This window comes from Rhinoderma darwinii, chromosome 4 (genome assembly GCF_050947455.1).
Source record: "Rhinoderma darwinii isolate aRhiDar2 chromosome 4, aRhiDar2.hap1, whole genome shotgun sequence".
Lineage (NCBI taxonomy): Eukaryota > Metazoa > Chordata > Amphibia > Anura > Rhinodermatidae > Rhinoderma > Rhinoderma darwinii.
The window spans coordinates 358,267,111-358,279,527 of NC_134690.1; positions in this window are offsets into that span (position 1 = coordinate 358,267,111).

The window sequence follows — 12,417 nt, forward strand, 5'->3', positions numbered from 1 at the left end:
CCGTCAGGTTCTACTGCGATTAAGTGAGAATCGTTTATATGCCAAGTTGGAGAAGTGGGTCTTTGAAAAGAATTCTCTGCCCTTCCTGGGCTACATCTCGGATCAAGGTCTTAAGATGGGAAACTAAAGTCTGTCCTGGAATGGCCACGTCCTCAAGGCCTAAGGGCCATACAGCGTTTCCTGGGATTCGCCAATTTCTACCGGCCGTATATCCCGAATTTCTCATCACTGACTGCTCTCATCTCTACCCTTACCAAGAAGTGTGTGAACGCCAAGGTGTGGACTCCAGAGGCAGTATCTGCATTTATTAGCCTCAAGAAAGCCTTCACTTCAGCCTCGATCCCCCATCATCCTAACGTGTCTCGGCAGTTCTCATTGGAGGTGGACACTTCTTCTGTTGGTGCAGGTGCACTTCTGTTCCAGAGGAACTACAAAGGAAAGGCAGTAGTATGTGGCTATTACTAGAGAGTTTTTTTCTTCTGCAGAGCGCAACTACTCTATTGGGGATTGGGTGCTACTGGACATAAAATTGGCTCTGGAGGAGTGGAGACATCTGCTAGAAGGCGTAGCTCAACCCACCCTGATCTACAACGACCACAGGAACCTTACCTATCTTCAGTCGGCCCAACGGCCAAACCCCCGTCAAGCCAGGTGGTCGCTGTTCTTCACCCGTTTCCAATTTGTGCTCCACTACCGTCCCGCTGACAAGAATGCGAGGGCCGATGCCCTGTCCAGGTCATTTGAGATGGTTGATATGGTGGAGTCCCTTCAAAGTATCATAGTCCCGTCCTGCATCCTCACTGCCAATCCTTTACAGGTTCGAGACATCCCTCCGGGGAAGACTTTTGTTCGGTTGGCAGACAGGAGAAGAATTCTTAGCTGGGGTCACAGCTCTAAACTGGCTGGGCACTCTGGTGTTCGTAAGAACCGAGACTTGATTACTCGTCACTTCTGGTGGCCCACGCTACCCAAAGATGTTGTGGACTTTGTCTCTTCCTGCACAGTGTGTGCTTCCAACAACGTTGCTCACTCCAAGCCTGCCGGCCTGCTCCAACCTATGCCTGTACCCAATGTCCCCTGGCAGCACATTGCGATGGACTTTGTTACTGACCTTCCTCCCTCAGCAGGATGCAATACTGTCTGGGTGGTGTTGGACCGGTTTTTGAAGATGGCACATTTTATCCCGCTGACCGGCCTACCATCTGCTCCCCGACTGGCGAGTCTCTTCATTCAGTACATCTTCTGTTTGCATGGCTTGCCCCTTCACATCGTGTCTGATCGGGGGGTTCAATTTACCTCAAAATTCTGGAGAGCCCGCTGTAAGCTCCTGGATGTGAGATTGGACTTTTCCTCAGCCTATCACCCCCAGTCCAATAGGCAAGTCGAGAGGATTAACCAGATCATGGAGAATTATATCCGCCACTTCATCTCCTTGCAGCATGATAACTGGAATACAGTTTCTTCCTTGGGCTTCTCGTATAACAACCAGACAAGTGACTCCACCACTTCCACACCATTCTACATTGTGTACAGTCAACATCCTAGAGTCCCTCTTCCTGTGTCGGCTACATCTCAGGTGCCCGCTGCTGACTCTGCATTTGGGGACTTTCTGAAAATCTTGCAACAGACCCGGACCTCTATTTTGCTGGCAGTCGATCGCATGAAGCGAAAAGCGGTTATAAAGAGAAGAGAGGGGGCGTGGCCTAGCAGCAGATGTAAGAGGACGTGTGTGGCTGGAGCTCCTGCTGTATTCATCCTGAAAGTACAGATTTTCCCTGAATTACCCGGTAATATTCACCGATCTGGAGGCTGGGAGGCTGGAGGAGTCGGTACCGCTTAATACAGCTACAATGACCCGTTCTAAGAAGCAAAAAACGCCGCCGGCGAGTCCGGGGCCGAGGAGGCAAGATGGCGCCGAGGAGACTGAATGCAGGAGCAGGCACATGCGGTCTGAGGCGGCAGACAGGCTGGAGAGATTTGCAAGAACCCCTCGTGCGAGCGGATCTGCAGCAGGCAAGACGCCGGTGGCTGGCAGTGGGAAGGCAGACAACTTGGCCTCCGGTTCCAGATACTCCGTGCTGGGAGAGGACACGGTGAGTGAGGAGGAGGAAGAGCTGGGGAGTCAGCGGCGGGACAGGCATGTGGAGGAAGATGGCGGCAGAACGCATAGCAGGAGAGACCAGGTGAAGGAGCCTTCCCTTGCGGATATATTCGCTGCGGTAAAGCAGAACTCCTCAATTTTATCTGTGCTGACCGGGCAGGTGGGAAGCCTGAAGGAAGATATACTGCTGTTACGTAATGACTTACAGAAAGTGGCAGAAAGAACCACAGTTATTGAGGGGAGAGTGTCTGAAGTGGAGGATGTTCTGCCGGAGCTCAGGCGGGATGTGCAGTCTTAGTCCTTGGCGGTGGTGGCCCTGCAGGCTAAGGCGGATGATTTAGAGAATCGGCTACGCAGAAACAACGTGCGTTTGGTTGGAGTGCCGGAAAAAACGGAGGGCAATAACTCGGATGAGTTCTTTGAAAAATGGCTGCTGGAGCAGTTTGGCCGGGATGAATTGTCTCCTTTATATGCTGTGGAAAGAGCGCACAGAGTGCCTACCAGACCGGGACCACCGGGGAGGCCCCCGAGGCCGGTCTTAGTGAAGCTGTTGCACTACAAGGACAGAGATAAGATCCTGAGGAAGGCAAGGGAACGGCAGGATATCTCCATCAATGGCGCCAAAATATCCTTTTATCCGGATTTCTCTGCGGAGGTACAGAAGAAGCGGCTGCAATATTGGGATGTAAAGAAACGTCTGAGGAACTTGTCCATACCATATTCCATGATGTATCCGGCCAAATTGCGGGTGGTTGCTTTTGGGACTGCTTCATTCTTTGAGAACCCCAGAGAGGCTGCAAGATGGCTGGATAGCAATGAGGCACGGTTGCGGAGACCAGCTGGAGAAGAAGATGCGTGAAAGCCCGCCTGGGCGGTGAAGTCTGGAGCCATGTTGGCGTTTATGGGACTGTAGCATATTATATGTTATTATGCAGTTCTCCGGTGTGTGAACACCCTTGTCTGAAACACCGCAGGGTGGTATCCTTTTAACAAAAATGGCCGCACCTGACGGCAATGTTATTGAGGGAATGTTACTGGGTACCTAATGTATCTGTAAACTCTGCTGATTGTGTGGGATTGTTTAATACATGCGAATAGCAGTGGGAGCCAGCGCTCACTGGAAGTGGTGAGAAAGTTAAACGGTTCAAAGAGAAGATGCCAGTAGGGCATGTTAAAAGTTCGCACTATGGTGCGTTTCTGCTGGATAGGAGAGACAGTACATGTCGCTCTGACCCTTTTCGGAGGGGAGGTTTTGTTGGGGGGGGAGGGGAGGGAACGCACGGCCTAATATCTTGACTGGAGCAGGCTGGAGGAGTAACAGATTTCTTAAAAATATGACGCCTGATGGGATCGGTTAAATGTCTATCCTGGAACGTCCGGGGAATACGGGAAGCTAGGAAACGGCAGGCAATCTTTAACTGGGTTAAACAACAAAATGCCCTGATAGTGGGGCTGCAAGAAACGCATCTGACTAGAGAGTCTGTATCCTTATTGCAGAGAGTGTGGATCGCACATGGGTTTCACTCTTTTCATACGACTTATTCCAGGGGGGTGAGTTTGCTGATACACAGGAGTCTCCCCTTTGTCTGTCATTCATCCTTTTCTGATGAGGAGGGGAGGTATGTGGGAGTGCATTGTACTATATATCACTGGGAGTGTATTCTGGTAGTGCTGTATATCCCTCCGCCATATTCTAGCACTGTACTGAAACGAGTTACGGAGAAACTCTCCAGGTGGCCTGAGGTACCGCTAATTGTGATGGAGGATTTTAATGCAGTGATGTCTGAAGGGCTGGATAGGTTTCATAGAGGAGGAGGAGGGCAAAGGGGAGATCTGACCGCCTTTGGAAGATTAATGGAGGAATTGGGTCTGCGGGATATTTGGAGAGATAAACATCCAGGGGTGAGGCAGTACTCGTGTGCATCATCCACATTTCAGTCACTTTCCCAAATAGACATGGTAGCATGCTCAGCATCAGCGGTGCCGTACATAGCGCAAATAGAGTACCTACAGAGGGCATTGTCAGACCACTCTCCGATGGCGGTGACGCTGGAAGTGGGTGTAAGGCATACCAGGAACCCCGGGAATTGGAAGCTGAATGCGTTTTGGTTAAGATTAATGGATGGTGAGGAAATACGGAACCTGATAAAAGAATATTTTAATTTTAATACTGAGTCGGTGCCGCGGGGAGTGTTGTGGGATGCCATGAAAGCCTGGCTGAGAGGAGTATTCATTCAAAATATTAAAAGAATTAAAACTAAATCCAGGCAGTTGGGAGAAAGTTTAGAGGAGCGGGTGACAGAAACAGAAGGGAGACATGTAGAAGAGGGATCCGAGGAGACACTTAGACATTGGGTAGAGGCACAGACGCTGTTAAAAAATCACCAACTAACAATGGCGGATAATAAACGACTATTCCTTAAACAGCAATATTATGAAGAAGGGGAAATGGCGGGGAGATTACTTGCTAGGATGGCAAAACCGCATGGGGGCAATAATTTCATTCATGGCCTTAGGGGGGAGGGGGGGAGGGTGGAGACAGACACGGGGCAAATCCTGCAAATATTCCAGCGGTTTTATACTGACCTATATACATCCAAAGTGCATTACAACACACAGCAATTGGACGAGTACTTGGGAAACATTAATTTGCCTACCTTGGGCCGGGAGGACCGTGACAGTTTGGAGACCCCTATTTCACTAGAGGAGTTGGAACAGGCGATAAGAGATATGGCAAATGAGAAAGCTCCGGGTCCAGATGGGTTACCGGGGGAAATCTATAAAGAATATGGGTCGGAACTAGCGCCAGAATATTTGAGTACTTTGCAGGATAGTTTTGACAGAGGTAAATTACCAGACTCCCTATGTGAGGCTACGATAGTGGTTCTCCCAAAAGAGGGGAAAGACAGCCAATTACCGGAGTCCTACAGACCAATATCCTTGTTGACATCGGATGTCAAGATCTTGGCAAAGATATTGGCACTGAGGCTGAACAGGGTGGTACAGCATGTTGTGCATGAAGACCAATCGGGGTTCATGCCCTCCAAATCGACAGCGGTCAACCTCAGGCGGCTGTTTTTAAATCTTCAGGTGGCACCGGATGAGCAAGGAGGAAGGGCGGTGCTAATGTTAGATGCTGCAAAAGCGTTCGACTGCGTAGAATGGGGGTATTTATGGCGGGTAATAGAAAAGATGGGATTCGGCCCTAACTTCTTAAAGTGGGTACAGTTGCTGTATGTGGCCCCTACAGCCCGCATATGGGTGAATGGTACAATGTCTGAGAAATTTTCACTGGCCCGGGGTACACGACAGGGGTGCCCACTGTCACCATTACTGTTCGCCTTGGCGGTGGAGCCACTGGCGTGCCTCATAAGACAGGAGGAACGTATAAGAGGCTTGCAATATGGGGAAATGGAGGAAAAAATTTCATTATATGCAGACGACATTTTAATATACATGACGGACACGGAGAATACACTGCAGGTAGTAATGGATACGATCACAAGGTTTGGGGAGTTCTCGGGATTAAATATTAACTGGACCAAGTCTGCTTTGATGCCACTTGATACAGTGAATATTGTAGATACTGGAGGGGGGATCCAGATTCCGATAGTTTCTGAATTTACGTATCTAGGGGTTAAGGTGACAGCTAGGGTCCAAGACTATATGTCTTTGAATGTCTCACCACTGCTACTTAAGGTGAAACAAAAGGTGGATGCCTGGAACAGGCTCCCGCTCTCTGCTCTGGGGAGGACTAACTTAATCAAGATGATCCTTATGCCTCAAGTTTTATACATTCTTCATAACTCCCCAGTATGGATACCTAAGCACTGGTTCAGACGCTTGCACAATCTCTTTCGGGATCTGGTATGGAAAAAAGGGGTTCCAAGGATTAAATTGGAGAAATTGCAATTGCCCAAAGATGAAGGGGGGGTCGCGCTGCCAAATGCCTGGATATATTACCTGGCTGCCCAGAGCCAACAATTTAAGGGATGGGAGGACACAGAGACTTGGGGTGCCAGTGCACGTTTATTGTCATACATGGGGGGAGGACATAACCCACTAGAGAGTCTGGAAGCGCATACCTTTAAGAGATTGGCGAGTGCTAAACCAACGCTACTCCTGATACATAAAGTATGGTGGCAATGCAAACAGATCCTGGGAGTGGGAATGTGCACCAAATATACTCCCCTATGGCATAATCCGGTCCTGTGGGAATTATACCAATTAGAGGGCATGCAAAAATGGGAGTTGGCAGGGGTTAGACGAATACAACACTTATATGATGATAACGGGCTGAGATCATTTCAGCAGTTGAAGGACCTATTTCAACTAGAGCACAATATGTTTTATCAATATTTGCAGATCCGTCATGCCCTACAGGCGCAGGCGCAGGTAGTGGACCTGACGGTCTGTGCTCTTGGGGTACTGGAGTATGCGGGAAGGGCTGACACGACCAAAGGCCTGATCTCAATGGCGTACAGGAGCTTACTGTCCAAACACCTGGGAAACCCAATGATGCTGGTAAAAGCGAAATGGGAACGGGATGTTGGTCCATTGGCTGAGGAGGAGTGGGAGGAGATACTAGCATCCACATGTCACTTATCGCTCAGTCTGGCGCAGAGGAGATCACAACTCTTCCTGATACACAGAGTGTACCGCACCCCGTGGGTATTAAAGCAGATGGGTATTAGAGCGGATGCTAAATGTCCTAGGTGCACGGAAGAGAAAGCGGATATACTACATATGTTTTGGTCATGTGAGGCTCTGAGGACCCTATGGGGGGAAATACTGGATCTGATAAAGCAGGTGTATGGTCGGGAATTGGCGGCAGACCCTAAAGTTATGTTGTTGGGAGTAGTGGGAGAATTGGAGAGTGACAGAATGGCAAACCTGGCAATTGCCAAGATATTATATCAAACAAGGAAATGCATTGCTAAACACTGGCTGGATGAGGAGCCACCAGGGATGAGGGAAATTGTAGGAATGGTGAACTATAATATCCTGATGGAGCATAAGATATTTTCTAAAAGGGGCACAGAAAAAAAATTTGAGAAACAATGGAGCAGATGGATGGCCTGTCCTGAGGTGCTGTCACCTGAACTAAACAGAATAAGGGCGAGAGTTGTCTGAGGAACTGGAGATGGTAGAGTCTGGAACAAAAAGGGGTGGTGGGGAAACTTGATAAGAGAAATGTGCTCTGGCCAGGAATGGTACTAGAAACAAAGGGCAGAGATATAGTGGGGGGCCGTGCGGGGAGGGGGGTAAGGGGGGAAGTTGGGGATTTTCTGATATGCTGTCATTATTGTATACGATGCTGGAAAATTGTAATGTGAATGTTACTATGTTATTTCTTTTATGTGTTCGTATCAATAAAATTGGTTTGATTTAAAAAATAAAGAGAAGAGAGCCGCCTCAATATCTTCCAGGTACCAAAGTCCGGCTGTCCTCACGGAACATTCATTTAAAGGTGCCTTCATACAGGTTTGCTCCCAGGTTCCTCTGACTTTTTGAGATATTGCAACAGATATACCCTGTCTCCTATAAGCTTCAGCTGCCTCGTACCCTCAGAATCCCCAACTCCTTTCATGTGTCCCTCCTGAAGCCTGTGGTCCTGAACCGCTACAGTAAGACTCCCAATCCCGCAATTGCTCCCAGAGGTTCATCTGATGTGTTTGAGGTGAGGGAGATCCTGGACTGCAAAAGGGTAGGAGGAAGGACTTTCTATTTGGTGGACTGGAGAGGGTTTGGTCCTGAGGAGAGGTCCTGGGAGCAGGAAGAGAACCTCAGTGCTCCTGCTCTCATTAAGAAGTTCCTCTCTCACTCTGGTCCCAAGAAGAGGGGCATAAGAGGGGGGATACTGTAGCGTCCATGGCCGCAGACCACCGGGTTTACTCACACCCGGGCGGCCGCCGTCATGGGTCTGTGAGCGCTGGCTTGCATCTCCTTCCTAGGAGACGCCAGCGCTCACTTCCACTCCGGTCCGCTGTGTCCCATAGGCTGCCCACGCAAGCTTGTGCCCGGTCTTAAAGGGCTAGCGCGCACACAAATGGAATTATCATTATCAACTGCCCATGATTTCCTGGCCTATAAAAAGGGCCATGCCCTTCTGATCCTTGCCTGAGCATTGTTAGTGTATCCCATGTCAGTCTTGCAAATGGTCCCTTAGTGTTTTCCCGTTCCAGTTGTTACCAGTGCCCTGCTACCTCTATCCTGTATCCCGTGCTGTGTTCTTGTTTCTGAGCCTATTAGTGTTGGAGTCGTGTCCTACTGTACCTGCTGTCGTTTGCCACGTCCAGTGTCGTCTGCCACGTCCAGTGTTGTCTGCCATGACCAGTGTCCTCTGGCACGTCTAGTGTTATCCGACTCATCTGGCGCAACCTGCTGCACCCTCCTCCATCCGTGCTGAAGCCTCGGCCACTGTCTGGACTATCTCAGGTACTCTTGTGTTACGAACTGCTAGAGACTCTTGTATAGACTGTGACTAGGCCAGCTGCCTCTCCGCTACGGCAGAGCGGCCTAGTGGGTCCACATACCCTGTTACCGTGACAGCCACAACTGACAATTTCCTTCTTCATGTCTTAAGCATATATATTACAGAGAAGTAGCATATTAAGCCCCTCAGAGGTAGTAACACACTTAGGGGGGAATTTATGAGGGACTTTCTGCCAGGCTTTCTGGCGTTAAAAAGCCGCAAATTATGGCGCACACCATATTTGCATAATAATTTGCGACTTTGTTTTCCGTCGTTAACGGCACTACAAAAAATGGGGTGGTGTTTAGTGGAAGTAGGCGGGGCCACTAACGGCCTGACAAATTTACTTTCATTTACATAATCGCATAAGTTTAAAAAGGATATAGGTCCATCAAGTTCAAACTTTCTTGCTCAATTATATATCATTTGTTGCTAGATTAGTTATAATCCTCTGTTATTCCTCATTCGATAAGCATCTAGCCCATTTTTAAATGCTGACATATTATCCGCCATTACTACCTCTTGTGGTAGGGCTTTTTATCGTTTACTACTAAGTTTTCTTTTGTACATTTAAAAGACGTTCTAATAGTTAGCTCATTAAATATTTCATGTTTTTTTTTTTTTGCTCCATACAGATTTTGTTGTATACCATGCATAGGTCTTAGGGTATGTGCACACGAGAACTGTCTTTTACGTCTGAAAAGACAGACTGTTTTCAGGAGAAAACAGCTGCGTCGTTTCAGACGTAAAAGCTCCTCCTCGCATTATGACTTCAATGAAGAACGGCTCAAATTACGTTGCAAAGAAGTGTCCTGCACTTCTTTGCCGAGGCAGTCGATTTACGCGTCGTCGTTTTACAGCTGTCAAACGACGACGCGTAAATGACAGGTCGTCGGCACAGTACGTCGGCAAACCCATTCAAATGAATGGGCAGATGTTTGCCGACGTATTGGAGCCCTATTTTCAGACGTAAAACGAGGCATAATACGCCTCGTTTACGCCTGAAAATAGGTCGTGTGAACCCAGCCTTACACTCAGTTCCACCCTTTTGATGAAGCAAGTTTAGTGGACTATACAGTGCTAACTGACAGGCTCTCCACCAATCAGCAACGCTCTTCATCAAAACGGAAGCGTTAAATGTCTATGTCTGTTATAAACCAACACAGAGCAGCCTCTGAGCAGTTGAATATGCACATCCTTGGTAATATCTTGCTTATCATTGCATGCAAGGTGCACCCTACCTCTTCTCCCATCAGTAAACAGATGTTTATGCATTTAAAAGTGCCATGGCAACACTAGATGGCGCAATCACACTCATTATTCTCCCTAAATCCACCACTGTTCCTTGCATTGTTACGCGACATTAAACACTCTCCTGACACCTGATAGGAAATGTTATCATTAAAATCTCTCAGTTGTGCAGATTTAGGCCCTGTCCACACGGAGTATTTTGCAGGCAGAAAAATGTTTGTAATTTCTTCGGTTTTTGCTGCATTTTTCGGCTTCAGCCATTGAGTGTCGCAGGCAAAAAACGCTGCGAAAAACGCTTTCTCTGCCTTCCATTGACTTCAATGGTAGGTCAGAGACGGAATCGTGGGAAGAAAGAGCATGTTGCTTTTTTTCCCGTGAGTTCCGCTATAAGTGTGCGAGCGGGAAAAAAGGAGGTGGTTTTTGGGCGTCTTTTGACGCTGTTGTCGTCAAAATCAGCGCCAAAAAACTCCATGTGAACATGGCCTAGGGCTTTGGGCCTGTAACTTCAAGCAGTCATATCTCAGATTGAAATAAGATATTATAGAACTTTTTTCACATTTTCAGTGCACACTAATTTAAGCTTTTGCTTTTAATAAGTCTCTGTTAAGGTCAGTGTACAAAATATTGGATAACTTTTGCACAAAAAGAACAATAATTTGCATCACTTTTATCATCCATTTTACAATATGAAAATGTCAACTAATCAATGCACTTTTACCCTATAGATAATAGGAAAAAATATGTTTTCTGGTTGTATTTTATTTTATAACCAATTAAAACATAAATTGAAAAACCAAAAAAACAAACAAACAATTATTATCTAAGGATAATAGACTTATAGAAATAAAATTTGTTTATAAGAATTTTTGCAAAGCCTGCAGATGACTTGAACACACAATGCATTCTAGCATCTATAGAGGACATTATCTGATCCTAAACAGATTACCATAAGGAATATTCCCGCATAGTGATTAAAAGAGAATGGGTGGCAACTTTAAACACTCCTTTTATTCATTAATCTCCAGCAGCTAAAGACAAACAAAAAGCTAAATTAATGTGAGTGCAAACGAAGCACTTGTGTCCTGTGGCGATCTACTTGGCCTGCTGAGAGAGAATGAGCCGATCAAAGGAGGGGGCCTGATTGAAGGCTGTGAAATTAGTCCAGCTTCACTAAATTCACAGCTACGTTCCATTACTGGACCCGCTTCAGAGGCAGGTGAGTCACTTAATTAATGTTGCCTACAATTTAAAATTTAATGGGGAACCGGACTAGAAATTTGTAGCAATCCGGCAACAGGTGCAAGGTGATATTTAGAAAAAAGATGTTATTCTTCCTTCCACTGCGAAATAGTCCCCTAATACTAACAAAGCTATCTCGTCATCATTGACTGCAGGAAAGATATCACACGTGTATATTTTTTATGCATCAAACAAATTATAAATATGAATGGGAATGTTCTAAGTAAATTTTTTAATTGATTTGTAATATTACTCATTGCTTTAGCTTATATTACATAGCATCCACCAATTCCTACTTTATTTAGGGATCCACAAATGACCTCAATAAACTACTGTGTTATATTTATGTAGACTAAAAATAATAACCCAGATTTGGCCTGAGATCTGACCTGCCAATATGTAAAAGTTCACTTTAAATTGCATGATTCATAATACAGTGGGGTACAAATTATTTCATATCACTGGAAGATAGATACCAAAAGGATAGACGGCAGGTGAGAATACATGTTCCCAGCAGGATACAGACAAGCCATAATGTTATATAGGGAAGAGCGCACAGTTTCAAAATACTGACTCACACAGGCACCATTCAGGAGGGGGACAACTGAGGCCTTATTAACAAGACAGTGAAAAAGAACGGTTGTTAAAAAACGGGTCAACCGTCCATTTTTCTTGGCCATTTACATCAGTGAGAGACTGCATTAAAATCAGTTCATTTAAATGTTGCTATTCATGTGGCTGTTTTATTGACGGCCCCATTGACTTCTATAGTAGCCGTAAAATTTGCCCGAAATTAGGACATCCTATTTTTTGACGGACTGGTAAAATGGGTCATCAAAAAACCGCCTGTGTGAAAACTGTAGCACTACATAAATTAACTAATTTTGATGTAGCCGTTTGATGGCCATTAAAAAAAAACGGCTGTCACACAACTGATTAAAACTCTTGTGTGAATAGCCACTTCGTTTTAAGATTGCATACAGCGTCTTTAGGGTCAGTTCACACCTTGTGTAAATACTGTGGATTTTCCGCAATGGAATTAATTGCGGAAAATCCGCAGCATAATACAGTAGCTGCAAAGTGGATGAAATAAAACAAATCTCATCCACACGCAGCGTAAATACTGAGCGGAAAAAAATACTCAGAAATTGACATGCGGCGGAACATTTTATTCTGCAGTATGTCAATTGAATTTGCGTAAACGCTGCTTATTTGTTGCAGGATTTCCCCATTGAAATCTCAGTGATTCCGCTGCAAAAAACGCAGCTCAGGAAAAAAATAAATCTTATACTTACCTAGAAGTCCGTGTTTCTTCCTCCAGGCCGGCCTCCTGGGATGACGCTTCATCCCA